Raw genomic sequence first — 17,187 nt, 5'->3', positions numbered from 1 at the left:
AATGTGTCCTAACATATTTTTCCTCACATTCAAATATGGAAGCAGAGTAAAATAGCACAGTTTACCCTCTCTGAATCCCATGTCTTATTATGTCCCCTCATACCAATATGAAGGCATATTATGTATTCAATATAATATAAGACATGAATGATTAAATACCCCCAACCTCCAAATCACAGGAATCTGGGAAAGTTTAGTACAAGACCTCTTATCTGACACAAAGACACAATCGGGATTTATATATGGTCATTAATTGAAAAAGTCATTTAGTGTAGGAAATATATGTGTACATACACACACACACATTGTATTTTAACTTAATATTGTTGAATAATCATTTTCCAGTCTTCTGACACAGAACCACAGTCCTTTGAGTTTTTTAATTTGGGCTTGCCGGTTGAACCTATTATCACCTACCTAGATTACCACAGAAAATCTCTTTCTTTACACATTTTATCAGTTTGGGTATTTAATTGTTACCTGTATTGGGCCATTCTTGCACTGCTACAAAGAAATACCTGAGACTGAGTAATTTATAAAGAAAAGAGGTTTAGTTGGCTCAGTTCTGCAAGCTTTATAGGAAGCTTGGTGCTGATATCTACTTGGCCTCCAGGGAGCCTCAGGAAGCTTACAATCATGGCAGAAGGCAAAGGGGGAGGAGGCAAGTCCCATGGTGAAAACAAAAGTAAGTTATAGAGAGTGGGGTGGGGAGGTGCCACAGTCTTTTAAATGACCAGATCTCATGAGAAATCACTGTCATGAAGAAAGCACCAAGCCATGAGGAATCTGTCTCCATGATCCAAACACCTACCACCAGGCCCCACCTCCAGCACTGGGGATTACAATTCAGCATGAGATTTGGGTGGGGACAAATATCCAAACTACATTATTATCCAATTATAATAACAAGTACATCTGGAATAAACAGTTTAAGCAACTTGCACAACTTACTCTTGCTAGCTTGTAATTCAACTGGTGAGAACAGAAATGTGTGAGTATACTAGAGATAGCCCATTCACTACAAGTGCTGAAGATGCCATGAGTACTGGTCAGCATGTTTGCAAAGGTAATGGAGAGGGCAGCTAAATTACAAAGTCATATAAGTGGAAATTAGTTAAGCAGTTATGACATTTTTAATGTATTACACAAAACATTGTGGTTAAGACTGCTAATAGAAAGTTTTTGTTTTTTTTTTGTTTTGTTTTGTTTTGGAGAAGAATGCTTCTAATTCCCTTCTGCTTCTACCATATGCAGAAGAATCTTCACTGAGAAACAGGTAAGTTTAAAAAAAACAAAAAAAACAAAAAAAAAAACAAAACAAACAAACAAAAAAACTCTACAACATGACCAAGTAGATTTATCCCAGGTATGCAAGCCTTAAAATCTGAAAGTCAATTAATACACACAATTTTAATAGGATAGAGGACAAAACCACATGATTCTCTTCTCAATAGATATAAGCAGCACGTAACAAATTTCAGTATCTATTCATGATAAAATCTCTCAACAAGCTAGAAGAAAATAGAAATGAACTTGATAAAGGGTATCTGCCAAATACTTACAGTTATCATCAAACTTACTGGTGGAAGAGAAAAGCTTTCCCCTTAAGATTGGAAATAAGGCTAAAGTGTTCACTCACCATTTCTATTCACCATTGTACTGGTGGCTCTAACTACAGCAATGAGGCAAGATAAAAACCTTAAAGATGTATATACTAGAAAATAAATAATCTGTCTTTATTTGATGACATCATCCTTTACATAAAAAATTCTAAGAAATTTATATTTTTTAAACAACCACTTACTTATATTTATAAACAAGTTTAGGAAAATCACAAGCTAAAATGTCAACATACAAAAATCACTTGTATTTTTTAAACATTAGCAACAAGCGATCCAGAAATAAAATTAAGAAAATAACTTCATTGGCAGGAGAATCAAAAAGAATAAACCAGGAATAAATCTAAAAGGTATTAGAGTTGTATGCTAAATTATAAAACATTACTGAAATGAATTTTAAAATATCTAATAAAAAAGACATTTCATGTTCAATGACTGAATAACTCAATACTGTTCAAATGACAACTTTTCCCAAATTAGTATATAAGTTCAATGTAATCCTGATCAAAATTCCAGCATAATGTTTTTATAAGTTGTTAAACTGATCAAAAATACATATGACAATGCAAAGGAACAAAATAGCCAAAACAACTTTGAAAATTGGAGAAAATTAGAATTACCTAATTTCAAAACTTGCTAGAATGCTACGGTAATAAGGCAGGATTGTAGTGGCCTAACAAAAGACATATAAATCAAGGGAATAAAATAGAAAGTCCAGAAATAGGCTGGGCACAGTGGCTCACACCTGTAATCCCAGCACTTTGGGAGGCCAAGGTGGGTGGATCACGAGGTCAGGAGATCGAGGCCATCCTGGCTAACACAGTGAAACTCTGTCTTTACTAAAAATACAAAAAAATTAGCCAGGTGTGGTGACAGGTGCTTGTAGTTTCAGCTACTCAGGAGGCTAAGGCAGTAGAATGGCATGAACCCAGGAGGTGGAGCTTGCAGTGAGCCAAGATCACGCCACTGCACTCCAGCCTGGGTGACAGAGCGAGACTCCATCAAAAAAAAAGAAAGAAAGAGAGAAAGAAAGAAAGAAAGAAAGAAAGAAAGAAAGAAAGAAAGAAAGAAAGAAAGAAAGAAAATAAATAAATATTTATATTTATGGTCAAAGATGTCAAAGCAGCTCAATGGGAGGAAACAGTATTTTCCAGAAATGTTGCTGAGACAACAGACTGTCCATATGTAGAAAAAAAAGAAAAGAAAAGAAAAGAAAAGAAAAGAAAAGAAAAGAAAAGAAAAGAAAAGAAAAAAGAAAGAAAGAAAAGAAAAAGAGAAAAAGCATTTAGATCCTTACCTCACACCATACACAAAATTAAATCAGGCTATAGATCTAAATGTAAGAACTAAAACTATATAGCCTCTAGAAACATAAAGAAACTTTTTTTTTCTTTTGAGACAGAGTCTTGCTCTGCTACCCAGGCTGGAGTCCAGTGGCATGATCTCAGCTCACTGCAACTTCCACCTCCCAGATTAAAGCAATTCTCCTGCCTCAGCCTCCTGAGTAGCTGGGATTACAGGTGCACACCACCACACCTGGCTTATTTTGTATTTTAGTAGAGATGGGGTTTCACCATGTTGGCCAGGCTGGTCTCAAATTCCTTACCTTGTGATCCACCCTTCTTGGCCTCCCAAAGTGCTGGGATTACAGGCATTAGCCAATGCACCCAGTCAAAACTTTCTAAAGGAAAATTCTTTGTGACTTTAGACAAAAATGTCTTAGATGTGACAACAAAAGCCCAATCCATTAAAAAGCTGATGAATTTAATTTCATCTAAATTAAAATATTTTGCTCATCAAAACATATAAATAAAAAGACAACCACACACTGGGAAAAAATATTTACAAACCATACATTTCACAAAGAACTTGTATCCAAAATATATAAAGATCACTTATAACTTAACAAAAAGAAAGCCAAATTTAAAAATGGGTAACATTTTGGAATTGATGTTTTACAAAAAAAAAATATGGTTAATAGGCATCTGAAAAAAATATTGAACATCATTAGTCTTTTAAAGAAATTTAATTAAAACTACAATGCAATACCATTTTACACAAAATGGCTATAATTAAAAAGACTGACAATAGTAAGTGGTGGTGAGGATGTGGAGAAATTGCAACCCTTATACATTGCTGATGGGAACATAAAATGATGCACCTCTTGGGAAGATAATTTGGCAGTTTCTTAAAAAGTTAAACATAAACTTACCATTTAACCTAGCAATTCCTGAGAGAATACATGTGTCCATGTAAAATTTGTGATCATTTAAAGCAGCCTTATTTATAATATTTCCAAATGGGAAATAACCCAAATATGAAAATGTCAACTGGTGAATAGAATTTCAAAATGCAGTATGTAATGAAATGTAATAAAAAGGGACTACTTATTGATATATTTTATAACATTGTTGAACTTCGAAAATATTAAGCCAAGTGAAAGGAGCCAGAAACAGAAGACGACATACTGTTTGATTCAAGTTATATCCATTTTTGAGAAAAATACAAATCTGTAAAGACATAAAGCAGATCAGAGTTTGTCTGGGGCTGAGAATGGAAGCAGAAATTAACTGCAAACAAGCAAATTGAACATAGTCTAATACTAGATTAGGGTGATTATTGACAACTCTTTAAATTTGTGAAAAATTATTGAATTGTACACCTACAATGGACAAATTTTATGGCATAAATTATACATCAATAAAACTGTTTAGTTTCTAAAAACATTTACTGAGCACTTACTAAGTGCCAGGACTTTCTTAATCATTTTGCATAAATTATCTCATATAATCTTCCTCAAAACACTATGAATGATGTTCATTCTGATATAGAGCCAAGGCCTTTGAATTTTTGAATTTAGATTTTCTAATGGGACCCATTCTTTGCACAACTCCCATAAAAGTGTATCTATAATTTGAAGGTTATTTTCCTCAAATTTCTTTACCAGAATATTATGAATGGTGTTCACTCATAATTTTAGGGGGAAGATTAAATAAGATCATTTACTAATACTTCCATTTTATGGACAAAATCCCACTTCATAGAAGATTAAATAATCCTATTCTATGGAATTAAGTAATCTCATTTTAAAAGCCCATTTTATGAAAGATTTTAAATCCTATTTTGAAAGATTAAGATAATTTATTAATATCTCTATTTTATTAATAAATAAACTGAATCCGATAAAGGTTAAATGATTTGCCCAGCACCATGTGGCAAATAACTAGGGAGCCAGGGTGCTGACAACCTGACTTCAAATTTTCGGTTCTAAAGCACTGCCCAGATTGTCTCCCAGTAAAATAGCCAGCCTGATAGCTCCATTAGAATTGCTTGGATTAATGAGATTTGAAGCATTTTCTAAATTTTCCTGTATTCCTAATAACATAGGGTTTTCAACACCTGATACTTTTAATTCTATATGAAATTGCTGATCATGAGCCATTTGTGATCTCAAAAGTGGTAATTTCACATGATTCAATCGAAAATAACTTTATTAAATAAAAGTTTCTGAAACTAGAGCCCATAGTCAGATATGTGCTATTCTAGATTCTAAAGCTTTCCCATAAACAGATTCAGGCATTATCTCTCTGTTGGTAACAATTCATAATGCCTTCAGGATTTTAAACAATAACTGCAAATGGTCAATCTATTCGAATCTATTACCCTCACTATTGCTACCTACGTGACCTGCTATTTTTCACGTCTTGGCAATGTTCTCTTTTCAGATATCTTCATTAGCATTTCTGAAGGCATCTTTTTGTTTGTTTGTTTTTTGTTTTTTGTTTTTTTCTGAGACGGAATCTCGCTCTGTCGTCCAGGCTGGAGTGCAGTGGCGTGATCTCGGCTCACTGCAAGCTCCACCTCCCAGGTTCATGCCATTCTCCTGCCTCAGCCTCCTGAGTAGTTGGGACTACAGGCGCCCACCACCACACCTGGCTAATTTTTTTGTATTTTTAGTAGAGACGGGGTTTCACTGTGTTAGCCAGGATGGTCTCGATCTGCTGATCTCGTGATCCACCCACCTCAGCTTCCCAAAGTGCTGGGATTACAGGCGTGAGCCACTGTGCCTGGCCGAAAACATCTGTTTGGTCTTTCATCCTTTTTAACAGAAGTAGATGAGTAATTACTAATTAGATGGTAATAAAGACTATGGTAGTCCCTCTTATTCACAGAGGATACATTCTAAGACCCCGGTGGGTGACTGAGAACTTGGAGAGTACCAAACCCTATATAAATATACTATGTTTTTTCTATACATACATACGTATGATAAAGTTTAATTTATAAACTAGGCACTCTAAGAGACTCACAACAGTAATGTAATAAAATAGAACAGTTACATCAATACTTAGAATGGCACACAATTTAAAACTTATGAATTGTTTGTTTTTTAAATTTCATCTAATATTTTCAGACTGCACTTGACAGTGGGTAACTAAAATCACAGAAAGTGAAACTGCAGATGAGGAAAGCTACTGTACAACATGAAGAGTCTGCACTTCTGATGACTGTAGATGACATACTTGATCACCATTGTTCTTGAAAACATTGGATGTGACTTTCTTTATAGCATAGAGCTATACATTTATTCTCTCAGTTCTGGACTTGTTTTTGTGAACTTCTGGACCCATCGTAAGTAAACAAGCCTTCTATTTTGCTATATTTCTCCACAGATGTACAGAAAAGTATTGTCCTCTATTCTATTATTAATAAACAGTTCAATCTCCTTCCCTGAATAAACAAAAGAGAAGGCGAGTTTTCTCTCAAATACCCTCACGTTTTGGAACAGGCTTTTCAAACTTTTCATTTTATATTCCCATGACACTGACAAACCACCTGATTATATACAAAATAAAAGTCCACTTGAAAATATGCTAGCTTTTATCCCTCTAGTTGTAAATGTTCTGTTACTTGTTCACTCCAGGATTATGCAGTATATAGGAAGCTTAAATATCATTGACTAAACTGGACCAGCACCCTGTTTGCACCACTACTCACCAAGAGCTTAAGATGTAGACTCTGAAAGATCTAATTTTAGATTGCCTCTGAGCAACTCTCAAATTCACCCTCTATTTGCCCTATGGAACAGCTGGTTTTATCTTGTGGAATTTTTCTCTGGCCTAGCCTATCTTTTCCTCCCTGCTGTTCTTCTAAGATTGGAGGCTTTCTCTAGACCTGTGCTGCGCAATACCATAACCACCAACCACCTGAAGCTACTGAGCTCTCCTAATGTGGCTGATTCAGACTGATCCGTGCTGTATGAGTATAATGTTCACACCATTTCAAATATTTAGTAGAGAAAATGTAAAATATTCCATTCATAATTTATATAAGGATAACTTTTTGAAAATATTTGGGATACCTTGGGTTAAATGAAATACATTATTAGAATAATTTAACCTTTTTATCTTGTTTGGCTATGAGAAAGTTGTTCGAAATTATGCAAGTAATTTTGTATGATGTACTTTTTATTTTATTTCTATTGAACAGCACTGCACTATACTGTTTGTTAATTTGCAAGTCTCTCTCTTCCCTTGCTCTGCAGTTGTGGGGAGATTTCTAATATGCCCTTGTCTGGTGCCTGCTCCCAACATCCCAGGCTGAGCCAGCCCTACTGCACTCATCCAGAAGAAAATGTTGGCAATATTTATAAAAATATTAAGTAGATTTTATATTTAAGGAAAAAATACAGAACTTCTCAAAATAATTCTAGAGTTCATCTGAGGGGCAGGAGTAGCTAAGGATAATTTGTAAAAGAAGAATAATGAAGAGGAACTTCCTAGAAATTCATAAGTTTTGACAAGCTTAAAATTATAATAAATGGAAATTGTTTAGGGCAATGTCTGGTGCATAGTAAGCAAGCACTCAATATGTGATAGCTGTTACTATTGCCATTTCTTATCAAAGTATATACAAATAAAACAATGAAAATCTTACAGAATGGCAAAGAAGGATACATTTATAGATGGTTGGTATAGATCTATGAACAACAATTTTTACGTATATAAAATATTTAATATATTACGTGGTTTACATCTTATAGATCAGTAGGTGAGAGAAAAGATTAATCAATAATTAGTTTTCAGAATGGCTAATTAACTATTTTGGAGAAAATGAATCCCATCTTGATGACAGATGAAATTTTAAAAATATTTATTTTAAGAAAGATAAAATATAGGTGAATATCTAATATTTATAACATAGAAGGATATTCTAAGCTTAATAGTAAGTGGAGGGAAAAGGAAGAGTAATACATTTAGTAGCATTAAAATGTAAAGCATTGTTATATAAAAAAGTAACCAAAAGCTAAAGCAGACTATAAAACATAGGGAAAAAATAACATAAATATTATAAAAAATTAATAATTTTATTTTAAAAAAGGTATATACATCAATAAAAGTGTATTAGGAATCAAATGATAGAAAACTAGACACAAGATAAACATGAGGGGAAATTTTGAACTCTACTAGTACAAATTATCAAAATATTTTAAACTATTAACAATCAGTGCTAGCAATGGTGCAATGAAATAGTGTTTTTGGACAGTACTGATGGGATTCCAGGGGCTACAGCCTTCCTAAAAACAATTTGGCAATATATATCAAAAGTTTTCCACCCATTGACTTTAAGATTCTGTCTTAAGAAAATTATCTAAACTCCCCTTACTAGCAGAAAGGTTAAATAAAGTTTTGATATAGCTATATGATAAAATATTACATGGTCATTAAATGTACGTGAAGGGCACTTAAAACATAAAAATGTTTATAATGTTATAATATAATAATATTAAGAATAAAATAGGCTCCACTTTGTCTTGTGTAACAATCATTAACATACCAGATTTTTTCTGTGTTATCTGACACATCACAAGTGATAGAAGGCCAGTTGAAATTGAACATGTTACCAAGAGAATTTCATAGAGGTGTCAAGTAGCCAAATGAAGGGCAGAGCACAGCTTGGTCAAAGAAGTGACTAGAATCAGAGACCAAATGGTATCAGAACATCCTGGCCCCACTCTCTGTAATTCTGAAGTCATGTTCAGATTGACTTGTTTTACACTGCAGGGAATATGGTCATCTTGTGTCCTGGGGTCTAATAACTCACAGCTTTGCCTGCAGGAACTGACTCAAGTTAACATTCTAAGGAAAATGATTCATTGGTCTACTTCGGGTTAGCTATTTCCACCCATGGACAAATCATTGTGGCCAAGAAGGCAGGTTTCTGTGATTGACAAACACAACCTGAAACACGTAATTGACAAAGGAAGACAGCTGTTCTGCAAAGGAATAGAGGCACTGGGCAGACAGCAGGTGTTCATAGAAATTTAAATCTTCTTTAAACAGAAAAATTTCAGAAATCAACCTCTCTGATAGCCCTCAATAAAACAAAAACAACACAGAAAAATGGAAACATACCACTATGTTTTAAAATCTGTATTAAAATATAAGTCCAAGGGTGAAAATCATAACAAAATGGCTACTCCTTAAAGAAGTAAGCATTTCATTTAGTCCACATCTCCTTGGGGTGATACTAGTTTTTTGTTGTTGTTGTTGTTGTTGTTTGTTTTTTGAGACAGAGTCTCGCTGTGTCACTAGGCTAGAGTGCAGTGGTGCCATCTCGGCTCACTGCAACCTCAGCCTCCCAGGTTCAAGTGATTTTCCTTTCTCGGCCTTCTGAGTAACTGGGATTACAGGTGTGCACCACCACACCCGGCTAAATTTTTTTTGTGTATTTTTAGTAGAGACGAGATTTCACTATGTTGGCCAGGATGGTCTCCATCTCCTGACCTGGTGATCTGCCCGCTTTGGCCTCCCAAAGTGCTGGGATTACAGGCGTGAGCCACCACGCCTGGCCTATTATTTCTAATTTACAGATAAACAAACTAAGTCACAGTTTACTAAGTTACTTGGTTACTAGTAGGTATTCCAGAGAAGATGAGTGCTTAGGAAGTTTGATTCCAATGCCTGCAGTTCAAACATTATAATATAAATACAACAAGAATTAATCAAGGTGGACATTCAAAGATTTGCAGGATAAGAGAAAGGACTTTTGGGAAGCATGTACAGAAACCCAGCTCTATTCCAGGTGTTTTCTATCCTTTGGATCCTCTAATACTAATAATAAAGACTCTGTGAAGAAGACGTTATTATTTCCATTTTACAGACAAGCAAATGGAGGCTAAAGAGGTTGAATGACTAATAAAGTATATTAGTCCATTCTCACACTGCTATAAAAATACTCCCCAAGAATTAGGTAATTTATAAAAGAAACAAGTTTAATTGAGTCACATTTGCACATGGCTGTGGAGGCCTCAGGCAACTTAGAATCATGGCAGAATGACAAGGGGGAACGAGGACCTTCTTCACATGCTGTAAGAGAGAGAAGGGTGAGCTCAGGAAAAACTACCATTTATAAAACCATGAGATCTCATAAGAATTCACTTACTATCATGAGAACAGCATGAGGGAATCCATCCCCATAATCCAATCACTTCCCTCCCTTAACATGTGGGGATTACACTTCTAGGTCAGATTTAGGTGGGGACACAGAGCAAAACCATATCACAAAGTGTGGTGATAGAATAAATTGTGAATCAGCTCTGTCTAGCTCCCAGCTTATTAGAGTGAACTTTGAAGTACTGTTGCCAAAGAACTCTTTCCCTAAAGGGTGGGGACATGTGTCGGGGGAGGGGTAGTTAGGACTGCAAATAAGAGATGGGCATGAAGCAGGCACCTTATCTCTTTATTTCTGATTTAGCTGAATCTTAAATAGCAGAATGTATTTTATGATAAAAGAAGATGAAAAGACATTAGTCACTTCTAATGTTTGCATCTGATAAAGGGTAACTTCCAAATATATAAGGGATTCCTTCCTACAAGTCAACAGCAAAACAACTAATAACTTAATATTAAAAATGGGCTAAGGATTTACACATTTCTCCAAAGAGGACATGCAAATGGTCAGAATGTATATGAAAATATACTCAATGTGACTAATCATCAGGGAAATACAAATCAGAAACTCAGTGAGATATTACCTCACACCTGTTATGATGACTATCATCAAAAAAAATAAAACACAAGTATTAGTGAGAATGGGGAGAAATTGGAACTCTTCTGGTGATGATACAAAATGATGTAGCTGCTATGGAAAATAGTATGCAGGTTCCTCAAAAAAAAAAAAATGCAAAATAGAACTACCATATGATCCAGCAATCCCACTTCTTTTTTATTTTATTTTATTTTATTTTTTATTATACTTTAAGTTCTGGGGTACATGTGCAGAATGTGCAGATTTGTTACATAGGTATACACTTGCCATGATGGTTTGCTGCACCCATCAGCCTGTCATCTACATTAGGTATTATATCTCCTAATGCTATTCCTCCCCTAGCTTCCCACCCCCTGACAGGCCCTGGTGTGTGATGTTCCCTTCTCTATGTCCATGCGTTCTCACTGTTCATCTCCCACTTATGAGTGAGAATATGCAGTGTTTAGTTTTCTGTTCTTGTGATAGTTTGCTNTTCCTCAAAAAAAAAAAAAATGCAAAATAGAACTACCATATGATCCAGCAATCCCACTTCTTTTTTATTTTATTTTATTTTATTTTTTATTATACTTTAAGTTCTGGGGTACATGTGCAGAATGTGCAGATTTGTTACATAGGTATACACTTGCCATGATGGTTTGCTGCACCCATCAGCCTGTCATCTACATTAGGTATTATATCTCCTAATGCTATTCCTCCCCTAGCTTCCCACCCCCTGACAGGCCCTGGTGTGTGATGTTCCCTTCTCTATGTCCATGCGTTCTCACTGTTCATCTCCCACTTATGAGTGAGAATATGCAGTGTTTAGTTTTCTGTTCTTGTGATAGTTTGCTGAGAATGATGGTTTCCAACTTCATCCATGTCCCTGCAAAGGACATGAACTCATCCTTTTTTATGGCTGCATAGTATTCCATGGTGTAATATGTGCCACATTTTCTTTATCCAGTCTATTATTGATGGACATTTGGGTTGGTTCCAAGTCTTTGCTATCGTGAATAGTGCCACAGTAAACATACATGTGCTTGTGTCTTTATAGTAGAATGATTTATAATCCTTTGGCTATATACCCAGTAATGGGATCAGCAATCCCACTTCTATACATGTCCAAAAGAATTAAAATCAAGATTTTAAAGTAACACTTGCATGCCCATGTTTATTGCAGCACTATTCACAATATCTGAAATGTGGAAACAACCTAAATGTCCACCAGTACATGAATGGATTTTAAAATACAGTATAAACATACAATGAATTATTATTCAACTTTTAAAAAGGAAATCCTGCAATATGTGACAATGTAGTTAAACCTTGAGGACATTATACTAAGTGAAATAAGCCAGGCACAGAAGGACAAATACTGCATGCTTTAACTTATATGAGGTATCTAAAGTAGTCAAACCCTTACAAGCAAAGAATAGAAGGGTGGTTGAAAGAAGCTGGAGCAATGGGAAAATGGAAAATAGTTAATCAACAAGTACAAAGTATCACCAATATAAGATTGATAAGTCCTAGAGATCTGCTGTACAACACTGTGTCTATAGATAATACCATATTATACACCTAATATCTTACCACAATAAAATAAAAGTCAGAAGTCAAATTAACATTGTCTTTCTAAACAGATCAGAGTAGAGCAACCCAAGCCAAACTGCGCAGTGCTAGTCAATAGCCAGTGTATTAGTCTGTTCTCACACAGCTAATAAAGACATATTTGAGACTGGGTAATTTACAAAAGAAAGAGGTTTAATGGACTCACATTTCCACATGGCTGGGGAGGCCTCACAATTATGGCAGGAGAGCAAGGGACATCTTATGTGGCATCAGGCAAGAGAGAGTTTCTGCAGGGGAACTCCCGTTTATAAAACCATCAGATCTCATGAGACTTCACTATCGTGAGAACAGCATGGGAAAAACCTGCCCCTATGATTCAATTACCTCACACCAGGTCCCTCCCACAACATGCAGGAATTGTGGGAGCTACAATTCAAGATGAGATTTGGGTGGGGATATAGCCAAACCATATCAGCCAGTAAAATTTCAAAAATAGGTGAAACATGGTCCCCGCCTTCTTAGATCTCAAAATCAAGCAGCTAAGTGAAGAATACAGTGCAGTGTGATGAATGTAATCTTAAAAGGTGTGTATAATGTGGTGGTAGCACATACACACATGTTTTGTGTGTTCAGCTCCACATTAGGGTTAAAGGCAGGCACAGAAAGCTCCTAAAAGGACAAGAGAGGTAAGTTTGGTTGAAAAAGTGTAGGGAAATGAACTGCTAGCCAGTTGGGGCCTAGTAATAGCAACTAAAGGGGCTTTAATAGGATGAGAAGGGATATGAGGTCTTTTATTTCATGCAAAAAATTTAAAAGTTTTAAATTTATTCTGACAATGATTTAAGTATGAAATTTTAAGCCAAAGATTAACACACCCAATCAAATTTACATTGGCATTGGATATATGCCCTGAAAAGTGTGATCATAAGAAAAAAAATTTATCCTTAGATTTGGTGATGAGAAGAAAGAAATTGATAATAATTGAGCTTTATACAAGGGCAGTTGCTTCTACTTGGTGTCTAAGTTTATTTGAATACTAACTACAGTGTTTCTATGTTTAAATATATACACAGATGTCAGTGATAACTAATTAGTCGATTATTGTCCTTTGAAGATCTATTAAGAATGTTATTTTATTGGGTATTTTCTTTCTCAGCTGTCCACACATAGGATGATTATACAAGGCTGGTGCCTAATTGAAGGAAGCACACTAGTGCTATAGAGATGTCTAAGTGACTTCAGATGTCAAATCCTGAAACAAATTTTTAATCTAATATAATAAAACTGATGGCTTTTAGTAGCAAAAATGAAAAGCTGAAAATGTCTAATTTTCCTCTTCCTTATGTCTCCATATAATAGGTGTTCGCTAAATATTTATTAAATAAATAAATGAAACTCAATTCAGGTCTTCTCAAAGACTTATTGAGAATTTTTAGGGCATTGGAAACTGTCACCGGCAGTACAAAGACTTATAAGACAAAGTTCCGGTCCTATTTTTCAAACTGTTATTAAACACAAACATCTATTGTAATGCTAATGTAATTAATGCAATAACAAGGTGCTGTGGAGCATAGAGTTTGGCTGCCTAGCTTGGAGCATGAAGAGATCAGAAAAGTTTCCTGGAGAAATTGAGGCATTGGGTGAGTCTTAAAAGAGGTTGGGGCTGCAGCATGAGGGTTTATGAGTGACCCTTATCCATTTCGCTCAATATATCAGGAACAAAGATTTATAATATAATTTTGCCTTGCAAAATGGTACACATTTCACTTGCCAGTGCCTGGGAATCATCTTATTCACTCCTAAGTCATCTCCATTCCGTCTCTACCATACCACAGCAATTACAGGGAGTTTTAATTAACCATAAAGAAACTGCTGAAGTGGATGAGATTTAGTATGAACGTTAAACTCACATAAAACAAGCAAGGCCACTGGCCTGGAAAAGGCCTTTCTTCTGTGTGTACTCCTCCTCCACGTCTCCTACAGACAACAGAGTTCTTTGGATCAAAGAATCAAAGAATCCTGGAGCAACCAAGAAAAGAGTTCCTTTTGTTTTTGTTCAAAACAGCTCTGGTAAACCAGCCCCAGGCTGGAAATCTCCAAATCATAAATAATTGCTACCGTGTGCAGTGAAATGCTAGTGCCTAGGGCAGTCACTAATGTCAAAATAAGGCAGGACTGACATCTGCAAAAGTGTAATGATAAACTTATCTAAGGATCCAAAATGTTTGTTGTGGATACTTTACTGAGAGAGGAGGATTAGCCTAGGGAAAAAGATAAGAGCTTTGAGATCAGACACAAATGAATAGAATGCTGCCTCTCCTGGAAATAATTATGTGGTCTTGAGCAAATCACTCAACCTCCTTGAATTTTAGGGTCCACATATGCAAAATTGGAATAATGAAACCTTTCTTCAGAATTATTCTGAAATTCAGTGATTTTAAGCCTCTAACACAGGTAGCACAGAGTAGGCACTTAGTCATTGGTATTGTTACTCTCATTTTCTCACTATCCTAACACCTAAGGAATTCTAATTGTTCAATACATGTTGTTTTGGAGAGGAAGGTAGCAGCCCCAGAATCTTCCCTGATCACTGTTACATACTTAGGCTCACTGTTTGAGGCCAAATCTATGCCTTCTTGCTAATTGTAAATCAATAAAACATCCAGCTAAATCAGATCTGTTTATAGGACTGACAGTAATACAATTTATTAAAAGAACAAAATTCTGTTTTAAAAAAGAGAAAGAAAAGACAATTGCAATTGCAATCAAAAGTTAGTTTTAGGCAGTTTGTGGTGGCTCACACTTGTAATCCCTACACTTTGGGAGGCCAAGGCTGGTGGATCACTTGAGGCCAGGAGTTCAAGACCAGTCTGGCCAACATAGTGAACCCCAATCTCTACTACAAAATATAAACGTTAGCTGGGCATGGTGGCCTGTGCCTGTAGTCCCAGCTACTCGGAAGGCCAAGGCAGGAGAATTGCTTGAACCTGGGAGGCAGAGGTTGCAGTGAGCTGAGATCGCACCACTGCACTCCAGCCTGGGCAACAGAGTGAGATTCTCTCTTGAAAAAAAAAAAAAAAAAGTGTTAGTTTTAAAATAATTTGTTTGGTTTTGTGTTTGCTTTTCATTTCACTGAATATAAAATTAATAAAGGTAAAGCATCTTCAAGGAAAAACTTCATTAACAAGAAGACTAGACCCTACATTAGATTACATATTTAAAAAGAATTCAGGCTCTTTTATGGAAAAGTAGCTTGAATATTTACTGTAGTCCATCTTTTGCCCATTAAATAGTTCTATATTTCTAAAGTACTATGTGCTAAGAAATATGTACTTATCTTTGGGTGTTTTCTGTAATCTGATATATCACAGAGAATCTCTTTCCAATTCGTTGAGTATTTCCATGAACAGATATCAAAACCATAAAATAAATGTTTGAGGGTTATTTTTCTTTATTTCACATAGAAAAAATACTTTTTTTCCTTCCAACCAATTAGGAACAGTTTTGAAAAGAATAAAATGCACAATTTATATTATATTTATGACTATAAAACAAGCAAAGAGTTTATTTATCTATTTAATATTATAGTAAACCAAGTTACATAACTTAGATGACAAATCTATAATAAGTCTACATGAGTCAGTTGTCTGTAGCAATGAAATTTAGTAGGTAATTGTCAGGATTCACCATCCTTTGTATATTGAATGTAATCTAAATGCTGTACTTTATAATTTAAATTTTCACTGTTAATATAAGATGCATGCCTTGTTCTTAAAGATAAAACATTGCAGCAAAGTTTACTTTGCAAACTGAGAGATTTAAAATGATTACTTTAGCATTCTTCTTGTCTGTAGGAACATTTCACAATACTATGGGTTATGGCAGAGAGGGCTTAGCAGTTAGTTCTTCAGAGCTTCACTTCTCCTTCCTAATTGTGGAGTAATTGCTGTGAACTGACTGCTGTATGAGAGATTACATTTCCTAATCCCCTCCTCCTTTCATCTACATATGGGCATATAGCTGACTTGTCCCAGTGGAACCAAAGCAGGAATGATATATGTCACTTCCCTTTCAACATGGTTAAAAAGTGAGTATGCCTTTCTTACCCACACCAACTTCTTTTCCCTGTAAGATGTCAACACCCAAGGCAACCTGAGAAGCCAGGTATTGAAGATGATAGATCACCGCACCAGCAATCTGGACCCTACATTGCACAGGGCAAAGCCTCCTTCCTCCCCCCACTAGGAACATCTGCATTAGAGTGTTAATAAACAAGAACAAATAGTTTATCTTGTTATGTGGCTAAAGTTTTGAGATTTGTATTTTACAGCAGCCAGCATTACTATAACTAATATGTGGAAGCTAAAAACAGTGTCACAGCGGCCAGCTGGAGCCTCAGACAGAGCTTCTTATTGTGTGGTGTCTTAGTAGACTCCTCATAATATAGGTTTTAGCCCTTTATGTCCAAAGTTGACTTTGCTCTGGTGACCTAAAACTTACATTAACCAAAATCACAGGAAATGAATTTATAAACCTAAATGGCAATATATTAATTTACCAGACTTCTATACTTATCATGCTGTCTAGAGGACCTGGGACAACTACTTCTAGAAACATATTCACCAATCTTAGCTTCTGACCTTCTCCTTTTTCTCCTAGATTTTATATAGACCACAATTCTTATGTTAATATATTCATTTTAAATAGTCAAGTTACAGCACAAATGAGTGGATAAATAGAACACCATTATCTCCCTGCAAATATATCTCACTCAGTAGAGATTCAGAAATAATTTATTTTTGAACCATTTCTTAAGATGATTTACTCCACAAATGACTATATGAATTCACTTTAGGTAGATATTTACTAGTTTCCCACTAAAGGAGTGACCTTTTCCACCATACAGGGACCACCCTGACTGTGACAAAAATAGATATGTATGACCTAAGGTCATAGATGAAAAGGAGTG

Source organism: Rhinopithecus bieti, unplaced genomic scaffold, assembly GCF_001698545.2.
Source record: "Rhinopithecus bieti isolate Rb0 unplaced genomic scaffold, ASM169854v2 scaffold_4981, whole genome shotgun sequence".
In the NCBI taxonomy this organism is placed as follows: Eukaryota; Metazoa; Chordata; class Mammalia; order Primates; family Cercopithecidae; genus Rhinopithecus; species Rhinopithecus bieti.
The sequence above is the reverse complement of the archived record's forward strand: the minus strand, read 5'-3'. Positions refer to the sequence as shown.